This window comes from Ambystoma mexicanum, chromosome 9, assembly GCF_040938575.1.
Source record: "Ambystoma mexicanum isolate Mex_15411 chromosome 9, UKY_AmexF1_1, whole genome shotgun sequence".
In the NCBI taxonomy this organism is placed as follows: domain Eukaryota; kingdom Metazoa; phylum Chordata; class Amphibia; order Caudata; family Ambystomatidae; genus Ambystoma; species Ambystoma mexicanum.
The window spans coordinates 1,493,508,107-1,493,528,331 of record NC_090931.1 but is presented as its reverse complement, the minus strand read 5'-3'; the positions used below and the strand labels follow the sequence as shown (position 1 = coordinate 1,493,528,331).

The 20,225-nt window shown below is 44.1% G+C and overlaps 1 protein-coding gene across 4 annotated transcripts in view; it reads right to left on the bottom strand.

Annotated features, from left to right (window-relative positions):
* Positions 1-605, bottom strand: part of LOC138489286 (zinc finger protein 605-like) — a 223,998-nt gene extending 223,393 nt beyond the window's left edge. Inside the window, exon 1 of one of the 4 annotated variants that reach the window (XR_011274769.1) lies at positions 527-605. The gene's annotated coding sequence lies outside the window, so the exon portion shown is untranslated. The remainder of the gene's footprint in view (positions 1-526) is intronic. The other 3 variants (XR_011274770.1, XM_069616987.1, XM_069616988.1) reach the window with 3 other exon arrangements.
* Between the last annotated feature and the right edge of the window lie 19,620 nt (positions 606-20,225).

The following is a 20,225-nucleotide window of genomic DNA, read 5'->3' as shown; positions in this document are numbered from 1 at the left end:
AGAGTTGTTCGCCACAGGGCCTCTACTTTTGTAAATAAAGTTTCACAGTTCCTATATTTCTGTTTCAATAAGTAACTATTCTTTCAGCCTTTACACAGTGATGGAGGTGGAGTGCAGGAAAGGCGTGTGGTTTGCGCTGGGAGGGAGTGTGGCGATGGGGTATGTGAGCAGTGAGGGAGGGTGAGCAGGGAACTAGCTCCACTACTTCTTTTCGTACAATTCGATCACTTCCCATGGGCTAACGAAGAGGTCTGTGGGCAGCTGATCTGTTGAGGTACGGGAGCCACCCCAAATATCTCCATTTATGCTGCAAGCTACCGAATGTGATGTTCCACTTTGTGCTTTTCTCGGGATATAAATGGACTTTCCACCAATGCGAGTCGATGGTGAGAAACGCCCCGCCCCCGCCTCCCTGTTGGCAAACTCCCTTAAGTTTCCATATGTTGATCCCTGGGTTGGTATAAACAGGATGGTGCGTTGTGATACGCGGGGCAATAACTGGGAGAATAAATAAATAATCTCTCACCATCGCAAATCTCTGGAGGAATCGATGATCAGGAAGTTGTCTCCAGGTTAGAGAACAGTGACGTCATCTGAACTCGACGAGTCGCTGCCTCTGAGCATGTCCCCGGGATTAGTGTCTCGTGTTTTGCGCATGTGCAGACTCGCTTCCCTTCGTGCGGCCTCCTGACGTACATTAGTGACTGTTTCTCAAGTTTCTATGAGTATCCACCAACATAAGCACGATAGATAATGTTGCAACAGATCTTTCTGCTCCTTATAATGTACTGTTTGTATGGTCACGTAAAGGCACACGTCAAAAATAGCAATATTTGAAAATTGAAAAACTGCAATAGCAAATGATCGCAGAAATGTCTATCCATCACTGCTATATATTTCCGCAAAGGGCAGGGCTGTCAGTGGCTGTTCATTTTTTTGGGTACCCCATTTTTTTTGCACCCCTCTTTAGGCACCGTTTTATTTTTTTGCGAGTTTCCTTACACACGTCATCTTAACGTAGGTGATTCCTGTGGCTTGCTACGTGTTGTGTTCTGTTTTAAAGAGTGTTGCAGTCCCACTCGTGTTCTACCTGCCCCATATCTGTGTACAAGGATTATTTGCTTTGTTGCTTCTTTTTCTGTTTCGGCAAACAGCAGTTGCTGTGGAAACTCCACAATTTTCTTGCAGGCTCAACTGAAACCGAACCCCCAGTAAAGTGTAAAGTACAAAGGAGGGGCACATACAGCCCTTGAGCAGGAGTGCCTTTGTTTCCACTCCCAGTTTTGATTTTAGAGGTTTGACCAGGTCCAGAGGTGTGGACACCCTGTTTTATTTATTTTAATTTAATTTATTTTACATTTGTACAGCGCACAAACAGCCCATGGGCATCATGGCGCTGTTACTTGCAGGGAACTTAGTTACAGGGAGGTACACAATACAAATTTACATTTGACATATTTTACATTAGCATAGCTCTCAACCATGTATGTCGCAAAGGCGGGTGAAAACACCAGATTTTATTTTTGGCGGGTGAGAGGCCCATTGAAACGAATGGGCGTGCAGGCGGCTTGGCGGGTGAGTCAGCTGTTTATAAGGCGGGTGACACCCGCCAAAAGCGTGTGAGTTGAGCGCTATGCATTAGTAGCATAGTCGCAGAGTCGGTGCAGAGTCTCGTGAGTCTGCCTTGTCTGCTGTATTCTGCTGGACTCTTACTGGAGTTTCACAGTCCTCTTTCTATCACCATCAATTGTGAGGGGTGTGCTCATAATCCCCCTGTACTCCGCAGAGCGGCGCAGAGTCGGTGCAGAGTCTCGTGAGTCTGCCTTGTCTGCTGTATTCTGCTGGGCTGATAGTGGAGTTGCACAGTCCTCTTTCTATCACCATCAATTGTGAGGGGTGTGCTCATAATCCCCCTGTACTCCGCGGAGCGGCGCGGAGTCGGTGCTGAGTCTCTGGAGGCTCTCGAGGCTCAAAGAGCACAAACCTCATGGATCGAGGAAAAACTTCCAAGGTGTCGTCAAGAATTATACATCACCCCCTCACCCGCCTGCAGCTGAAACTTGCTGAAGAAGGATCTGAAGTAACCATACCTGTGTGTTGGAACCGCTTTGCCGCGACTACCACAACAGCCGAGATCAATCAAGTAAGGAAATTCAAACTTCACTCTTCCCCAGCCGCATGCATAATATCACTGCCGCACGTGTCAATGGAAGATTTGAGCGCTAGCGCTAGTGACACGCGAATCGCGCATGCTGCCGTTTCCGGTGTTTCCTGTGTAAATCGTTCCCACATTGAGCCATACTGCATCCTTTCTCCCGATAGCTTATTGAACTCGAAAAAAAACAAGAAATGCAATCATTAGCTCCGGCTTCAGGGAAAATGAAGGGGGGCATGGTGTTAGCGAGGCAGGGAGCGAGGGCAATGGAGTAGCGCTAAGTATTATGAACAAGAGTGCAAGTTATTCCCCTGGGAGTGGTGCACAAGCGGTGGACGCGTCGTCTTCTGCAGGCGATTTTGTTAGTTATGAGGGAGATCAACCCTCATGCGCACAGCCGGCTGACATGGCAGCGCCTGTGTGCATCCCGGGAGCAGCATTGTTAGCTGCTGATATGCGGGTCCCAACCAACCGCAAATCTCAAAGGCTAACTTCGGAAGCTACTGGCTCCTGGATTGAATGCACTCTTGATTCTAATTCACTGCTGCCTATGTCCCCGCTCATGGGAAGCCCTTCACTGTCCCCCCAGTCTAAAGTTTCCCACCCTTTGCTGTCTGCCCCCAGCTCCTCGCCTTCCCATAAAACTTCCTCCAAGGCGGATGAAAGAGCCCTGGCCAACGAAGTTTTGAAGAGTAACTTGTCTGCAGTATGACAGAAGAAGAGGAACAAAGCGTGAGAGAAGCTAAAGACAGTCATCCTCCTGTCAATCACACAGACCTTAATCACCCGAAAACACCTTATGATGATAAACACAATTCCTTGGCCATAGTGAATAAACTCCTATTGGACTTAACAAAAATGAACAGCTCAATGAACGCCAAATCATCATCAAACGACACTGATCCTAATAGCGAATCCACCACCATTGAGATCTGTTTTATGGCAAAAGGCTAACGTACGATCAAGAAGCGCATGACCGAGTGGCCTTAGAAAAAGGAGACAAATTACCTCCAGTGAATCTCCTCCTATACCATGCTCCCAAAACACGAAACAACAGAGCGGAACTTCTTTCACTCAAACCTCGCCAGCATCATCTAGATGTCATAGGAAAATCAACACAAGACTCTCCATGTCTTCAAGCAATGAGGAGTTGTCTGACTTCTCATCTTTGGACAAATCGATCAATGTCTCCCCTATTAGACATCAGCCTCCCAAAAGGAAACCTTCCAATTACAGAAAATCTGCCTCTCAAACATTGAAAGACCTCCAGCTGCAGAATATTGTGAAAGAAGCCTTAAATGATCTTAGACCGTTTGTTTTGTCGTCGCTGACCATAGCCATGGCTCCAATGCTTAAACTTTACGAGCAATTAAATGACAACGTCAAAGATCTAACTACACTTGCAGCATTGTCAAACTCTCAGCTTGTAGCAGCAGAATCATCGCACAATGGAGGAAATACCAAAATGCTGGATTATACCCAAAGATTTGAAGCCCTAACCAAGGATCTAGCGGATCAAAAATGCTCAAACATTGACGACAAACGTCTAATGTCTGAAATAACATTAGAAGCGTTAAGTCTGCTGAAACAAGCACAAATATCAGAGAGACAGCATTATGAATCCCATCCAGCTTCTTGGGGCTCTGAGCCCACATTACAAATGGCGAGTACCTTACCAATTGTACAGGATGGCTGTGTTCTTCGTAATGATGATCCTGGGAAGTCGTCAAGGTCAATCGACCCACTTTCGACAACGAATGGACAAGAGGGGGTAAACACTCCCAGGCCTCAACCAAAGCAGTCGAATGTGAGTGTTCCTTATACGGCTCCCTTGGGCGATGAAAGGCCTATGTGTGAGGGAGTTAATCCCTTGGTTGCGACTCAACCAAAATCGGCATTGAAATTACCACCGATTGTCATGGTAGCCGATGTTGCTACTACTAGCCTGCCAGATGTACACATCACATCACCCTCCATTGAGCAATCAGAAACTTCAATGAAACCTCCCTCAGCCAATCCATCGATCCCCCCTGAAAACAGTTTGTTGGATGTAAGTACCTCAGTACCATCCACGTCTGCAAATGCTGAGGGAATTACTGGACCTTTAGAACAAAAAGAAAGCTGCTGTTCAGATATAAAATATAAAACCTATGAAATATTCCAGAAAGCACATATTGCCGATGTAAACAAATTGCAGGAAAAAAAATCAAAGAATCAAAAATGCAAACGAAAAGGCAACAACATGGGATCAATGAAGTTTCTAAGGAATCTAAAATCAGTCAATGTATTTGTTATACAGAAAAAGTAAACGAACCACCCAAAAAGACCAACATGGACGCCATGCAAAAGTGCCCTGTTGCCTCTGAACCGACAATTGTGCTTGATGAAAGTGATGAAATTGATGAGCAAGAGCTCCTAAATTTATCAGTCTATGAAGATGTGACAAACACTGAAATAGACGAAGAGGAGTCGGCTCACAAAAATACAAGTTCTGAGGCTTTGGCAAAATCTGTTCGGCCAATCTCTCCGAATGGAGCTCCCCCTGCTATTAGCGGGCGAGTTTGCGAATTAATACTCCCACCAACAGAAGCGATTCCTTTGCCCCCCGCTGAAAACTCCAACAAATTTGAAACCATGGCAGAAAAAAGAAGTTGTCTGGGTGCTCGGAATGAAGCTCAAAAAATTGCATCTGAAATCAGCTCAGTTTGCTGGAAAGAGCACAGAAAATCGCAGACTGAAGAAACTGCTAAATCAAAACTTAACATGACTGATAAGGCTAGTATAAACCAGCCTATCCCGAATGATCCTAAAACATCTGCGACATCAAATTTGGCCAACAAAAATCAAGGAAGTTAGCAACAGAACCTCTTCGTAAATAAAGACAAATGGGGAAAATCAGCGAAGTACATGCTAATCTTGGAAAGAATACTGGATACAAAAGATGGTCTAACCTTGAACCGAAACAATGTCCGTAGGCTTCTACATCATGTCCCAGGACTGCAGTCAATAGAGTCAATGATATTCAAACAGTGGACTTCATCAATGATCATCAGAATGACAAAGTCCGACTGCATATAAATTCCAGACTTGTCTGTGATTTACTTCTAAATGCAGTTCCCTTTCTGCTATCCTTGGGATTTGATATCCATGAGATCTCTCAAAATAATGTTGTAGACCCCTGTCCCACAAAGGCAATGGAAACATTGGATAACAACTCGCCCTTAACCTATAAGGTTACCTTTGGAAATAATGATAGCTCAAAACCTCCCAATAAAGTTGTTATCGCGACACCTACCAACAAGCCGGAAACCAACAAGGAACTAAATAGTCCCCCACAAGAAAAATGTAATTTGGGAGAAAACATCAAAATTACAATCTTGGGATCAGCCTCCTCAGCTGCAAATGAGCAAAACATCAATTCACAAACCTTGGATGATAAGAACACCATGAAAAACTGGAATTGGCTTGCTGGCGTTCTGGGAGGGCAATCTAGCTAATGCCATCAGGGACGCTCTAGTCCCTACATGAATGTCCTCTCATGGAACACCCGAGGATTCACACACTTGTTCAATGAATCTAAAAAAAGTCCCTTGAATCAAACAGTGAATTGTCTCCAGGAAACATGGCTGACTCTGTGCCCATTGTCGGATGATTATGAAATAGTCATGAACCCGGCCATAACTAGAAAAAAAGGCCGACCATCCGCTGGTCTAATAACAATGGTGGAAAAAAACTGGTGGAAAAGTGCCTTTAATTATACTTCAATTATATATTCAACACACAATTGCAGAAGCTACTTCGACGAATCCCGGGAAAAAAACCAGCTCAACATAATCAACATATATTGGCATCATAAAGAAGCTGGCACATACAAATTTATGAACACATTACTGGATCTAATTGATGCTATCAACAGCGAGCAACAAGTATCCAACATAATTTGCTGTGGTGATTTGAATCTGTCGTGCATAAGGGATGTGCAAGATTCTGTAGCATCGATCATAACGCAAAAATTGGCAGCAAAATGGTGTTCGGCCATGCAAGAAAGAAACATAACAATGGCAAATGGGAACACCAGTGGAGATATTCCTGCTCAAAAAACTTGGAAAAGCAGAAAGTCAACTTCCATCATAGACTATTTCTTTATCTCTGAAAAACTGAGCCAACGAGCTGTGGAACTAACGGTATTAGAAGATCCAAACAGTGATCATAGTAAGTTAATACTTACCCCCACTTTGTCCAACTGTAGTGAAACCAAATACCTGGAGAAACCAGGTTGAAGTAGAGTCCAATAGAATTCGCCTGAAAATAAAGCCATATGAGGTAAAGCGGATCACAGATTCATACTATAACCTCATAACCAACTCAACAGACTCCAGCCTTGAATACACTGTTGTTCTAAAACAGTTTATGACCATCCAAAATGGTTCAAAAAGACCGGACTTTACACCCAAACACTGTTACAATCACGAAATTGCAGTAAGAAAGAGGCAATTAAGGAAAGAACTAAGACAACATGCACAACTTGAATTCGATCAGCGACAGCATGCAAAAAAAGCCTCAAAGCAGCAATATAAAAATTGGCTAATCTCGCATAAATCCATCCAACACCAACAGGACAGCGAAGCCATGTTAGCGGGGCTAAGTAATAAGAACTCAGCCGACTTTTGGAATCCAATTAACAACATGAACTGTCAACAAAGTGCAATTCAAACGAACATGGTCCCGCAAGCAGATTGGCTTACCCACTTTGATTCGGTTTACAGAAAAAGCAGCTCAACAATTGAACCTAAATTACCGAAGCTCACTGAGTGGGATTTAAAGTTTGACAAGGAGAGCATAGTACAGAGCATCCTACGAGCATCTACTTCAAGAGCACCGGGTCCCGATGGACTTACTAACCACCTAATAAAACAAAATCCAGAGGATTGGTCTGAGTTCCTCATGCTATTGTTCACAAAGATCGCGGAAGAAGCCAGAATACTATCTAGCTGGAAATCAGCAATCGTAATTCCCATTTTCAAGAATGGAAATAGAGCAGATCCCAAAAACTATAGGCCCATAGCATTATTAGATGTCCTTGGGAAAATCTTTGCTATTCAGTTACAAAATCAACTGATGAAATGGATTGAATCTACAAAACATCTAGACCTCCGACAAACTGGTTTTGCCAGAGGCGTTGGGTGTGGCCTAAATCTGCTACTGTTGAATATTTTGAAAATGGATGCTATAAGAGTAAATAAGAAAATCTACCTAGCATTTGTGGACTTATCCCAGGCATTTGATAGCATTGACAGGGAACTATTATGGAAGAAAATGGCGACCTGGAATTGCCCTCTCAGTCTACTTTTGGCCATCAAAGCACTTCACACTGATACAGTGATAAGGGTGAGACTGAATCAACAGGGTCTCCTCTCCGAGCCAATAAAAACCTATAGAGGAATTAAACAGGGTTGCCCACTTGCTGCCATAATATTTAATTTGTTAATCTCAGACTTGGGGGAAGCATTTGAGAATAACAATGCCTTCGCTCCTAAAATAAACGGAAATTAAGTGAATTGGCTCTTGTATGCGGACAATCTAGTTCTACTAGATTTAACACCTATAGGACTGTAACGGAAACTGCATATCCTTGATCAATATGTCAAGCAAAATGGACTAATTGTGAATTCCAAAAAATCTGTCATCTTAACTCTGCAAGATCTTCAAAAAAACAAAAAGAGAGCGGGCTCGAAAAAGTTTGAATGGAGAATTGGGAAGGAGTCTTTAAAAAGCGTTGACCAAACCATGTACCTTGGCATGTGCATTAGCTCAAGTATCAATGAGTTTCCTTGGGTTGCGAAAACAAAGGAGAAATGTAAACAACTAAGAGCACAGGCCTGTATACTCAACAGGAAATTTGGTAAACATTTGTTAAAACCTGTCATGGATTTCTATAAAAATGAAATTCATTCCGGCAATAACACATGGAGCCAATAGTGCCCTGGGATGTCCAGACACCTTATGGTCATCACTTGAACATCACTTCTGGTCCAAAATCTTGCGTCTTCCAATGGGTGTACCAACTGCTTGTATAAGATACGAGCTAAGTCTGCTGTCCATCAACGCAATAGTAATGTGGACCACTCTGAATGAGTTTAGAAAGATAACCACTGATCCAACTGCTCCACAATATCACATCTTAACCAATGCAGACACAGGCCCGACAGACTGCATTCTGTCTCAATGGATAAGACGCTGTGATGACATTCTAAGCGACCTAAGCACCAATAGAGAGTTACTCCATATGAATCCTGTCAAAGTAAAATCACTACTATGGCAACAATACTGGATCGATACAGTTGACATACGAGGGACTCAAAGAATTATGAGAACAAGTCCAGCTGAAGCAAGAAAAATAAATGATCCTCAACCCTACTTGCTCAAGTTCCCAGATACTGCGCGTAGATTCCTTTTCATGAAATTTCGCTTGAATCAATTCCCAACAAGAGAAATGCTGGCAATCCGACAAAAAGATGGAGCTCCATTGCTGACCTGTCGCCTATGTGGGGAGGAAAAGTAAACACTGAAACATCTCACATTGTTCTGCACACAATTGCGACAGGAACGCTCTATGCACTTGGGAAAATACATTGTGGCAAGACCAACTCTGTCCGCTGAGGATTGGTGGGACATGATGCATCAAGACGTGGATCGCAGCCTAACACTCAAATTGACTTTCCTTCTAGAAAAGATGACCGAAAAACTGGAAAAACACGAAAATGACACCAAAGTCGTCTTAAGCATAGCTTGAATTTTGGAAATTCAAGAGTGATTGGGCCGCTAAGGTCTTAAACTTCGTCTTAAGTCCCTCCTTCTCGCTTTCCTTTTGTCTTGCTGCCTACATTTCTTTTTATTCTTCCATTGGAGCTCCTTCTGTGGATCTTTTTTTCAAGAATGAATTTTCTAACGCTGTTTTGAGATTCTTTGTAGAACCTTATGTACATAATTTTCCTTTTTCTTTTTTTTTAAAGGTTTGTAACAAACCAACAAAAATAATAAAAAAAAAAAATGAGTACACATTAATGCTGTAAGCTAGTTGCAGGTACATTTGAAGGTTTATCAGGAGATGTGGCGAGAAGTCCTATAGGGACTGTGGTGTTGATCAGACGAACAAGCGTCTTGTGTTGTCTTTCCGCTGCATTGTTTGCATCTCAGATTCAAGTTGCTTCCAGGCCCAGCAGCCAGAGACTCATAACTAAACAGTATATGCATGAATTAGTCTTTTGTGTTTTAAATGGCTAGAGATTCCTCAGCTCATGTGCACTGCACGAACAAAGTTAAAGTAGGCATGTTTTTTTTTCGTTATTGTACTGCAGGAATCCCAGCCTCTGAAAAGTGTGACGAGCACTGGCTTCCCTTTAAGATCTCACAACAGCATAGGCCAGTCCTCGCACTGGATGTGTGCAGTACTGCAGCTTGTCAGCAGATGGCAGTGCCCTCAAAACCCAGAGACTCCACGCTCTTCCCCGGAGACCCGGAGAAAAGCTTAAAAACCAGAGTCTCTGGGGTTAGCCCGGAGGTTAGGCAGGTATGTTGAGCACCCTTGCTACCCTCCCGCCCAACCTCTCCCTCAGTCCCTTGCCTCCTACGGCTTCTCACCCTCCTTCTTCCTCTCTCTCCTCATTCTACCCTGTCACACCGGAAGAAGTCACCAGAGTTGTCCGCTCCATGAAGGTTTCTTCTAAACAGGTTTCCACTTGCTCCTCCAGAACCATCAAGGACAACATTGGTTCAGTTGCCCCTGAACTCGCTGATTCATGTAACCACCCTTTTGTCAGTGGGTCTTTTTCAACCGCCCTCAAGCACTCCCTTGTGCGCCTCTCCAGAAAAAAACCTTAAGCAGATCCTACCTGTCCAGCCAACTACCACCCTATTTCTATCATCCCTTTCCTTGGGAAACTGCTGGAGAAGCTGGCCTTTCCACAACTCACCTTACACACTGAACTTGTTGGTGGTCTCCACGACCATTAATCTGGTTTCCGAGCATCCAGAGGCACAGAAACTGCTTTTCTAAACACCCGTGAAGGACTGCTTGCATCTGTGGACTCTCCAGCTGTCCTCATCCTACTCAATCTCTCCTCTGCCCATACATGCCAACCCTCCTGAATAAGGCGGGAGAATCCTGATTCTTGATGAAAAATATTGTTATTTCTTTACTCACACCCGCCTAAAATAATTAAATCCCTGGTGCAATACTATGGGTAAATTCCTGTCTCCTGCTTTCTATTGCAAAAACTCCCTCCCAGGTGGTCAAGAATGTTGGGATCAATGCCTGCCTTCGATACGGTTAACCATTCTATCCTCATAAAATGGCTCCATGATACCCTTGGTATCTCAGAGCGGGCACTGGCTGGCTTACCTCCTTCCTAACTGACCTTTCTTCCCAAGTCATTCTGGGCACCTTCTCCTCACCTACTTCCTTCTCCACCTGTGGTGTCCCCCAGGATTCAAACCTCTCCCCCTGGCTTTTCAACACTTACCTTGCTCAACTAGCACTCCTCATTTCCTCCTTCTCCGCCAACTTCCAGTGTTATGTTATGTTATAATAATAATTTTTATTGTGATTAGTTCAAATTGAACTTAACACACATACGTATGTCAATCAAGCAATTCAATTCAAATGATTCATCTTCAATAAACATACTATCAATCAATTCATTTATACAGTTTAAATACATAAAATCAACATGCTATAACACATTTCTGTATAACCACTCATTTCAACTTTGAATTTCATCTCAATGTTCAGAAATTAGTTTATTAAAGGTTATCAAAAGTTAGATAAAACATTATAGTTCTTTTAAAACAGATAATTTGAAACATACAATTTCAATTGTATCAAGGCAGACGGTTCATACATGGTTTGCGATTCTCTTGAATAGGCCAAAATGACGTCCCTTGCGAGTACCTTAGCCTGATGTGCCTGCCTTGACAGGCAACAGTTTCTTCACCTGAAGCCAGACACGATATAGGGCGATTTGCGATGAAATAGAGTCCATATTCAGACAATAGTGCCAGATAGCCTTATACCTGTGGATTAGACTCCCAAGGTTGCACATGTATATAGATCCCAATCCCACACACTGAGTCAGCACGTGTCTAGCTGATTCTGTCTTTTCTGGCAGTTTGCAAATGTGACAGAAATGGTCCTGATCTGCTATGCCCATCCGGGGTCCACATATGGGCTATATTGGTAGTTGGCTGCACCGAAGATGTGATATAAATCGCCTTATTGCGGGGACTGGGCACAATAACAGATAGGGCCGAATCCTCCTGTAACGTTAGACCACATGGAGCACAGCCTCATACCCCTTTAACCTAGAGAGGTGTGAATAGTTGTTACACCAATCCCATTTGTTAAATCGCCTCTCAAATGCCTTTTTCATGTGTATGCAGGGAGTGCCTTTGCTAAAATCTGGAGACCAATGGATTTCAGAGAAGGTTGCTTCGTTCAATGTCTTGTAATGGCTATGCCTAAATACAGCTTCCCCAGCAAAACTTTCACCCATTTTTGAAAGAACCAAACAGGGAGTGCAAGATCTAGCTTTTATGTATAAGCAGCCTCTGGCTCGAAGCTCAATTCCCCTCAGTGAAGTCAGCCCAAGTTCCATGCGTATATATTCGATTGGACATGAGGGGCGCATTCCCAAGACCGTACACCAGTAGAAACCCTCTAGGTTATTTAACCAAGAGTAGTACTGCATCGCGAGGGCCTTTAGGCCAGAAAGTACGGCCGGTACAAAGCACTGTCTGTTTAGCATAATGATGCCAACTATTGAATATCCAGCATGGTTTTTTAGCGAATTTATATGCCTGAAAGGTTTGTTGTTTTGCTTGTCTGCTTTTATTGCTGATTATGTGGCAATAGTCGGGCACTGCGTTTATCTCCAGTCCCAAATAGGGGTAAGATTGGGCATAATTGATGGTACTAAGTAGTGTGTCCATCCTTATCCTGTTGACCTTCTTTCTTGATAGTAGCATAATGCTAGTCTTCTCCATATTTATGGCAAGGTCATGCTGATTAGCATAGACTGCATGTTCGTTCAGCATGTCCCCCATGCCTGTAAAGGTGCAGTCAAACAAGACCAGGTCGTCAGGGTACAGCATTCCTACCATAGGTTGCACGCCTATCTTTGGGGAACAATTGGCTTTACTGAGCAGGAGTGTGAGTAGATCCGCAAGGAACAAGTTGAACAGCAGGGGAGCCAATACACATCCTTGTTTGACTCCCTTGTGTATACGTATAACTGTTGTAACTGTACCTTCGTTATCTAGCCTCACCCATGCCCCGTTGTCACTGTGGAGAAGTGTCAAAATGTGCACAAGCCAACCAGGGCAAGTCTATAGTTGTTAATGCTTGTCTGCTCTCCTTTCTTATAAATAGGTGTAAGGACAGACTGCTGCCATGAGGTCCAAACCCTTCTTTCTCTGTACACTCAGGAAAACAGAATAAGTAAGACCTGTACCCAATTTTCACGGTCGCTTTTAAGCACTGTGTTTGCCAGGCTATTAGGACCTGGTGCTCTTGATGCCTTAAGTGTTTTTATAGCACTCACCAGTATCTTCCAACTCATAGGGCCTCATTACGACCCAGGCGCTCCCGTAATGAAGGGTGCCGGTACAGGACCGGCACCGGTCATTACGGGACGCCCTATTACGAGGTTCCCTTGCGGGACCCGGTAAGGACACCTGGTAAAACCAGGCATCCTTAGCGGGTACCGCAAGGGAACCAGGGAGCTAATGTAACGCTTACCTTAGACTCCTCGGGGACACCACGTGATATTCGGAAACTTCTCAGGGTGCGCAGTTATCTTTTGTTCACTATCCCAACTGGACTCTCAATCTATGCCATAAAAACAAATTACCACACCAAATAACTGAGTGATTCCTGAAGTAGGGGAAAATAAGAACCTTTTCCAAAAAACTGCATAGTTTGGTTACCTTAGTTGGTGATTTAGTTAGCTCTCCATCCTGCTTCTGTGCAGGGGCGCGTGTTCTGAAGAAGGGATGTGAGAAGGAAGGATGAATTGCCCAATATGGAATTTACCTATCAACAGAACTACACTACTGTGACTGGAGAATGAAGGGAACACTACGGAACTCCTAGAAACACCTAAAAGGGTACACCTCCTAACAGTGCTCAGACAGGAATGGTGTCGCTAGCCAACTAATTGCAAGAAACACCCAAATGTGTCTAAAAACTGAAGTGCACAACTCGAAAGATTTTAGATTCCTAAATGTGTAAACTTAGTGTACCTAATGACGACTGAAAACACGAACACTACTGTTCCTAGAAACAATATTCTCCACACAACTCCCTTAGCTCTGTGAGGCAGATACAACTAGTATGGTTTTAGCATTCACTTGCGCACTAAGAACGAACGTGTGAAGAGCCCCTATGGCACCTTTAGTAATGGAGAAAACTAGATGAGTAAAAATACTTGCTGTGATACAAGGGGCGACAACTGGAACGAGCGCCTCGAAAATTCTCCTCACAAATTACGCCAAAAGGAAAAGCGTATACTGCCAGCTTAACGCTGATGAACGCCAACTTCACACAGGGTTCACAGAAATAGGGACTGCGGACTGGACGGGAAAAGCAATAACCAGGGCACTACAAAAAGGGTATCTATGAAATACTAAGGAAGCTGAGGAATTCCTGTCAGAGGGCTGAACCGCGGTAAGCGTTCGCTGAAACAGCTGAAGACGCGAAGCGCCGTTGAGCAAAGGGGAGGGGCTTAAATACTCCAGAGTGACAGAAAACTAGACTGCTGGCCCAAACTAGAGGTTGTAACATCAGGCCGCCATGTTGGGTGATGAGGAAGAGTCTAACCTACCTATCCTTAGACCAGCAGGAAATCTTGGAAATTCTTTTGCGAGGGAACCCCGTAATCATGACAGCTAATAACGGGCCCGTTATTAACGGGCCCGTTATTAGCTCCCTCTCCATTCCTATGCGGGTTCAAATGGGAATGGGGATGGGTTTTTTCAATGAGGAATTACTGGGTCCTCCAAGGTTGGAATGACCCGGTAATTCTTCATTGAAGGAACCCGGTACTGGAACCCGGTATGGAGGCAGCCATGCCCTTTTTAAGGGCATGGCTGCCTCCATACTCGTAATGAGGCCCATAGTCAGTGGCTGGGTCACTTCTGTTCTAGCGATCCCATGTGGGGCTGCAGAGTCAAAAAATGTGGAAGTGATGTAATTATTCCATTCAGCCCCTGAAATCGCATTTATGATCTTATTTAATTTTACACAATGGGCTATGGCCAATATTTTCCATATTTCTCTTGTGTTGCGTGTCTTTAAGACTTGGACAAATCGCTGCCACTCTGACGTCTATATCAGGAGCTGGTGGTTTTTTAACCAGGATCGGTATTCTCCTTTTATGGATGTGATTTCGCAATGCACCATCAGCGAAGGGCTTGTGCTAGTAAAGCCCGGATGGCCCTGTGTTTCTTGCGCTTGCGATCACAGACCTCTATGTCGAATACTTTACTTGTCCTTATTACTGGCTTATATAGGGTTTCTGGGACATGCCCACATGGTGTGTGCCAACTGGTAAAGCCAGTCTTCTATTTCGTTGACGTTTTTACCTTTCAGCCTTCTCTAGTCAAATCGACCCTGTTGAAAAGCTGTGGTACATAATTTCAATATTTTGATCTGGTTCCAACTAACACGGTTTCCCGCATGGTTGGCCATCAGGTCACTATAGGGCACCATTGTCGCTGGAGTTTACATCAAGGACCAGAGTGAGCATTCATGAAAAACTGCTTTAAGAGAGATCACCTTCTCCAGTAGACAGTGATTAGGGATCGCTCAGGGGTAACACGCTCGTCTTGGAAGCAAGACGACAAGGAGCAACAAAGGTTTGATCCCCGGGTCCGCGCTTAGAATCCTCAAGGTATTAAGCATGTTATAAATAACCAATCACAATCATACCAGCAAACTAATGCAAGGTGGCTTTTTTTCACACCTACCGACCATGTAGGTCCACCAGGACAGTCTCCCACTGTGTGTCCATTTAACGAGAACAGGCTCCATTCCTGCAGATAATAGAGCCACTGCTTACCTTTGGCATTAGAGATTTGGGAAGGTATATCACAAAATTCAAACACATTTTTGTACACCGCACCCCCTGCCTTGTCCACCCATTTGGCATTCCAATCGCCACACATAATTATCAGATTAGTGGCAGCTAGGTCCCTTCAGTGCAACAAGAATTGGTCACGGCTGTCAAGCATTTCCTCTGTGGCGCTAGTGCCAGGAGGGTCATAAATGTTTACAATTAACATAGGCTGTTGTTCTCCTCTCCCTGTGGCACAAATCTCTACTGCCAGGATGTTACCACCAGGATCCCTTCTGGAAATCAGATTGGGGTTAAGGTCGTTTCTAACACCTATCAGAATCCCACCAACTGGGGGAGCCACATTCCCTTTGGTGGCCTTTTTTTGATATATGACATTGCCATCTACCTCAATATCTAATGTAACCCAAGTCTCTTGTAGTGCAAATATTTTGTACCCTGTTAATAAGTCCTGGGACTCGCCTGTATGTAACCAGTGATTGAAACCCCTAGTGTTCCAGCTTAATGTTACGTCAAAGGATAGTTATACTGCGCACTATCACCCCCGGAGTGGTCCACTGGTGCTTTGGCAGATCTGAAATTTGAGAGGCTAGGATTGGTTAGAAGGGTGTAGCGGGATAAGGTAGAGTGAGATTTGTAATGTCCTGTTGCCAGCTTCAGTTCAGTTAGCACCGTTCGCTGAGCATGGGTGCGGTTTCCGGATCTGTAGGTTACCATGTGCTGTTGTGGGAGACTATGTGTGGTTTGCATTGTTGTTGCAGTGCAGTGAAGGGCTTGTGGTTCGTGGTGCAGGAGTGTGGTTATGTTTGTTTAGTGTTTGAGAGGCGTGTGCCAAGAGTTGAGGTTTTAGCAGATGGGTTAGTGGGGTTATCCCGTTCCTTCGGGCATCTGTGTTGGGTATCTTTGGCCTTGCTGTCTGCTGGAGCATTGCTCTGTGCTTCATTCGCCTGGTTCTGCATGAGGCTGTGGCTTATCTCGGAGGCTGTCTAGTGATCTGTGGGCGGGACAGGAGGTGAGGGCCTCCCCACTCAGGGTTAAGATTGCTAAGGTTATAGGTTGCTCTTTGGTCGTAAGTGGGCTCTGCCTTACAACGTCTTCCCTGAGCTCCTAGGGTGTGGTCCCCTCTCTATGAATTCTAAGCAATCCCTGTCCTGTCAGGTGTTAGTGTTTAATGCTCCTTCATCTCTAGCAATGGTCCCTGTCCCTTGGGCTTTGCCTAGCTTAGGGGTGAGTCCTGGGATTTTGTCCCCCTTTTTTCCAGTTGATTCCTTTCAGTTCTGTGGTGAAGAGAAAGGTTTTTAAATAGTTTCCTGAATTTTAGGTGGTCCTTTGCATTTCGTATGTCTTGCGGGAGGGTGTTCCAAGTTTTTGCTGCCATGTGAGCGAAGGAGGATCCCCCTACCGTTTTCCTTCTGTAAGGTTTTGGTTCTAGGTGGATGTCGTTGCTTGATCTGAATGTTCTTGGCGGTTGGTTTGTTGTCTGGTATATCGTTATTTTCTTTTGTAGGAATTTGTGTTTTGAGGGCTTGAAGCTATCCCCTTTTCCCTACGCTTTGCAGCCTATCAGTGCCAGATTCACTAAATGAGTGGTTCTTTTGATCAGGATGGTGGTCAGCGCAGTGGAACACCAGCTCCTAGTACACTTATTGTTTTGAACGTGATTCGTTGTTTGATTGGAAGCCAGTGTAACATCTTTAGTGCTGGAGTGATGTGGTCTCTTCATGATAGTTTTAGGAGGAGGATGGCCGCTGCGTTTTGGATATGTTGCAGTTTCTCAGCAGGTTTTCTGGCATTCCGAGGTAGAGGCTGTTGGCGTAGTCAATTCTTGACATGATGAGGGCGATGATTGTCAGGGTTGCCAGTCATTTGGTCGAAAATAATTGGTCGACTGGACAACTGGTCGAATCAATTTGGTCAAAAACCAAATGGTCGAATTTTTTTTATTTTTATTTTCACCCCTTTTTTGGTTTTTTTTGGGGGGGTCCCCCCCCCAACCCCCTTTTTTTTCTTTTTTTTTTTTCTAAACGAAAACCCACAAAACACATATATAAATAAAAAAAAAAAATTCGACCATTTGGTTTTCGACCAAATGGCGTCGACCAAATTGCAGTCACCAGTTTGTAGTCGACCAAATGACTGGACAGCGATTGTCAGTATCTTATGGGTGAAGGACAGGAATAGCAGGATTCTTTTTTCCAAGTGTAGGAGGAAAAAACATTTCTTGATTATTGCAATTAGTTGTGGTTCTAATGTTAGCGCATTGTCCATTAGGATTCCAAGGTTTTTTACTATTTACAATGGTGTAGGTTCTGTTCCTAGTTCTGTGGGCCATGGGATATAAATGTAATTTTCCAGGTTATTGGATATAATCATGATTTTTGTCTTGCCTGGGTTGAGGCTGTTTGTGTTCATCCAATTGTAGAGTTCTTAGAGACATTCTCCCAGCGATGTCTTCTCTTCTTGTGTATCTTCGATTTTATAGATGATTTGTGTGTTGTCTGCGTAGTTGTAGCATGAAAGTAGTGTTTTTGATGATCTTGATTAGCAGAGCCAGGCAGATGTTGAAGAGCAGGGGCGATAGGGATGATCCTTGTGGTACTCCACAGTCGGTGTCCCATGGAGTGGATTTGAAGGTTTTTATCCAGACAGTTTCCGTTCTATTTGCTAGGAATGATTTTATCCAGAGAAGGGCTAAGTCTGTTATTCCTATTTCTTCTAGTCTCTTGATGAGGATTTCATGGCTGACTGTGTCGAACGCTGCAGAGAGGTCGAGTAGTATTAGGGCAGAGTTTGTGTCTGAGTCTGCATTTGTCTTTAGGTCATCCCAGATAGATAGGAGTGCCATTTCTGTTCCTCTCGCGGGTCTAAAGCTGACCTGGGCCTGGTCCAGCAACTGGTGTTTTTCTACGTGTTCTTGTGTTAGTTTGTAGACGTAGGCTTCTAACAGTTTTGCTCGGTTGGGGTTGTTTGAAATAGGCCTGTAGTTGTAGAGGTCTTCCACGTCGCCTAGTGGTGTTCCAGTGGTGCGCCCTCTGAGAGGATGAATTTGTAAATGTCTGGGGGACATGAGTCCATGGGGGAGCATGCTTTGTTGCCAAGTCTTACCATCTTGACAAATGTCTCTACTAATAGTTGTGGGAAGCTTTGGAGTTTATGCTGTGGTTCCTCGTTTGGCGGGATTAGTTGTGTGTTTGGGTCGACCGGTCTGCTTTGTATAATTTGATGGATGTTGCAGATTTATTTTTAAGTGGTCCGCTAGGTCTTTGCATAGTTTCTGGGAAGGTACCAGGGTGCTGTTGCACCCGGAGAGTTTCTCATTTGGTTTATGATATTGAACATTTCTTTTTGGGTGTTGGCGGCATTGGTGATTCTGCTGTCCCAGTGTTTCTTTTTGGCCTTTTGAATTTCTTTTTTGTAAGATCTGATCTGTCGTTGGAATTGGGCTCTTTGCTTGGTCATATTCTTTCCTCAATTCCAGTTTGAGTTTCTTGTTGTTCTTTCGTGACGGGTGAAAGGTTTTTCTGGGAAGATGCTGTAGATTGTTTCAGCAATCCATTTATGAAGTAGCTCTGTTTTTCAGTAAAGGTCAGCTTTGTCCATGTTCATGGTAGTTGGTTTTGTGAGTTCAATTTGTTCTATTAAGTTGCTCGCTTTGGCGGCCTTCCAGTTTCTTTTTGTGATAGTTGGGCATTTATCGGGCTGCTTGGCTGCTTTAGTTGGTAGAATGATCACAAATGGGATGATGAGGTGGTCGCTCCAGAGAATCTGTATTGGCGGTGCGGTTAACATTTTTGTTGGCGAAGATTGCGCCAAGTGTGTGTCCTTCTGTCCAACTGTGTGTGTTGCTCCTTTGACCAATTGTCATAGTTGCATGGATTTTAGTTGCTCAATTGGTGATTTTTGTGAGTGTGCGATTTCTTCTTCAAACCAGATGTTGAAGTCCCCAAGGATTATCATATGTTCATGTTGGATGGCTATGTTTGTGATGGCTTCTATGAAGTTGTTGACGAAAGTTGCTTTGTAGGTCGGTGGTCTGTAAATCAGTATGAATTATATGTTATGAGTTTACTTCCACGTGAACGACCATGGATTTGCAGTTTTTGATGTTTAGTGGTTCGTCTGTTTTTATTTGCAGGTGTTCCTTGAATACTATTGCAAGACCTCCTCCTTTTCATCCTTTTCTGTTTAAATGTGTGCACTTAAGGTTGTCAGGTAGGCAGCTCTGGAGTGTGAGTGTGCGCCGGGTGGTTTTATGGCTTGGTATGTCGGGTGGTTGTGGGGGAGGCTGGGAAGGCTGTTGGGGAAGTAGCCCGGGGTCCTTGCCTTATGGCTGGATTTACTAGGGATGGCGTACAATGGGGAGGTCCTAGGCTTGATGGGGTCCAGGCTTATTGTTGGGGTTTCTGGTTATCTCTATAACGAGTTTGTCTAAGCTTTAGATACAGTAGTTAATGAGAGACACCTACATGTTTACATCCTGGAGAGTGTGGAGAAGGCTTACGTTTCAGAGGACAGTAGTTATACAGACACCCCAAGATTTGAGTTTCCTAGGTAGTTCATCTATAGTTATCAGGCACAGCGGGCTATCTGGTACAGTTCAGGCCAAATGCCAAATGTGGTTCTCGCACTCAGTCGGGCTGCATTTGAAGTAAGGCTGTCTGGCAAAGTTAGGCTAGCTGGCACAATCAGGACACATGTGGAATGCTGCTATCCAGCATAATAAGGCCAAATGTGAAGTGCTAATATCCAGCACAATCAGGTCATCTAGCGCAATTAGGCTATCTGGCACAATTAGGCTATCTGGCACAGTCAGGCTAAACATGAGATGCTGCTGTCTGGCACAGTCAGGCAGAATGTGAAATGGTGCTGTCTGGCACAATCAGACTAAATATGAAGTGCTGCTATCTGGCACAATCAGGTTATCTTGCGCAATTTGGATA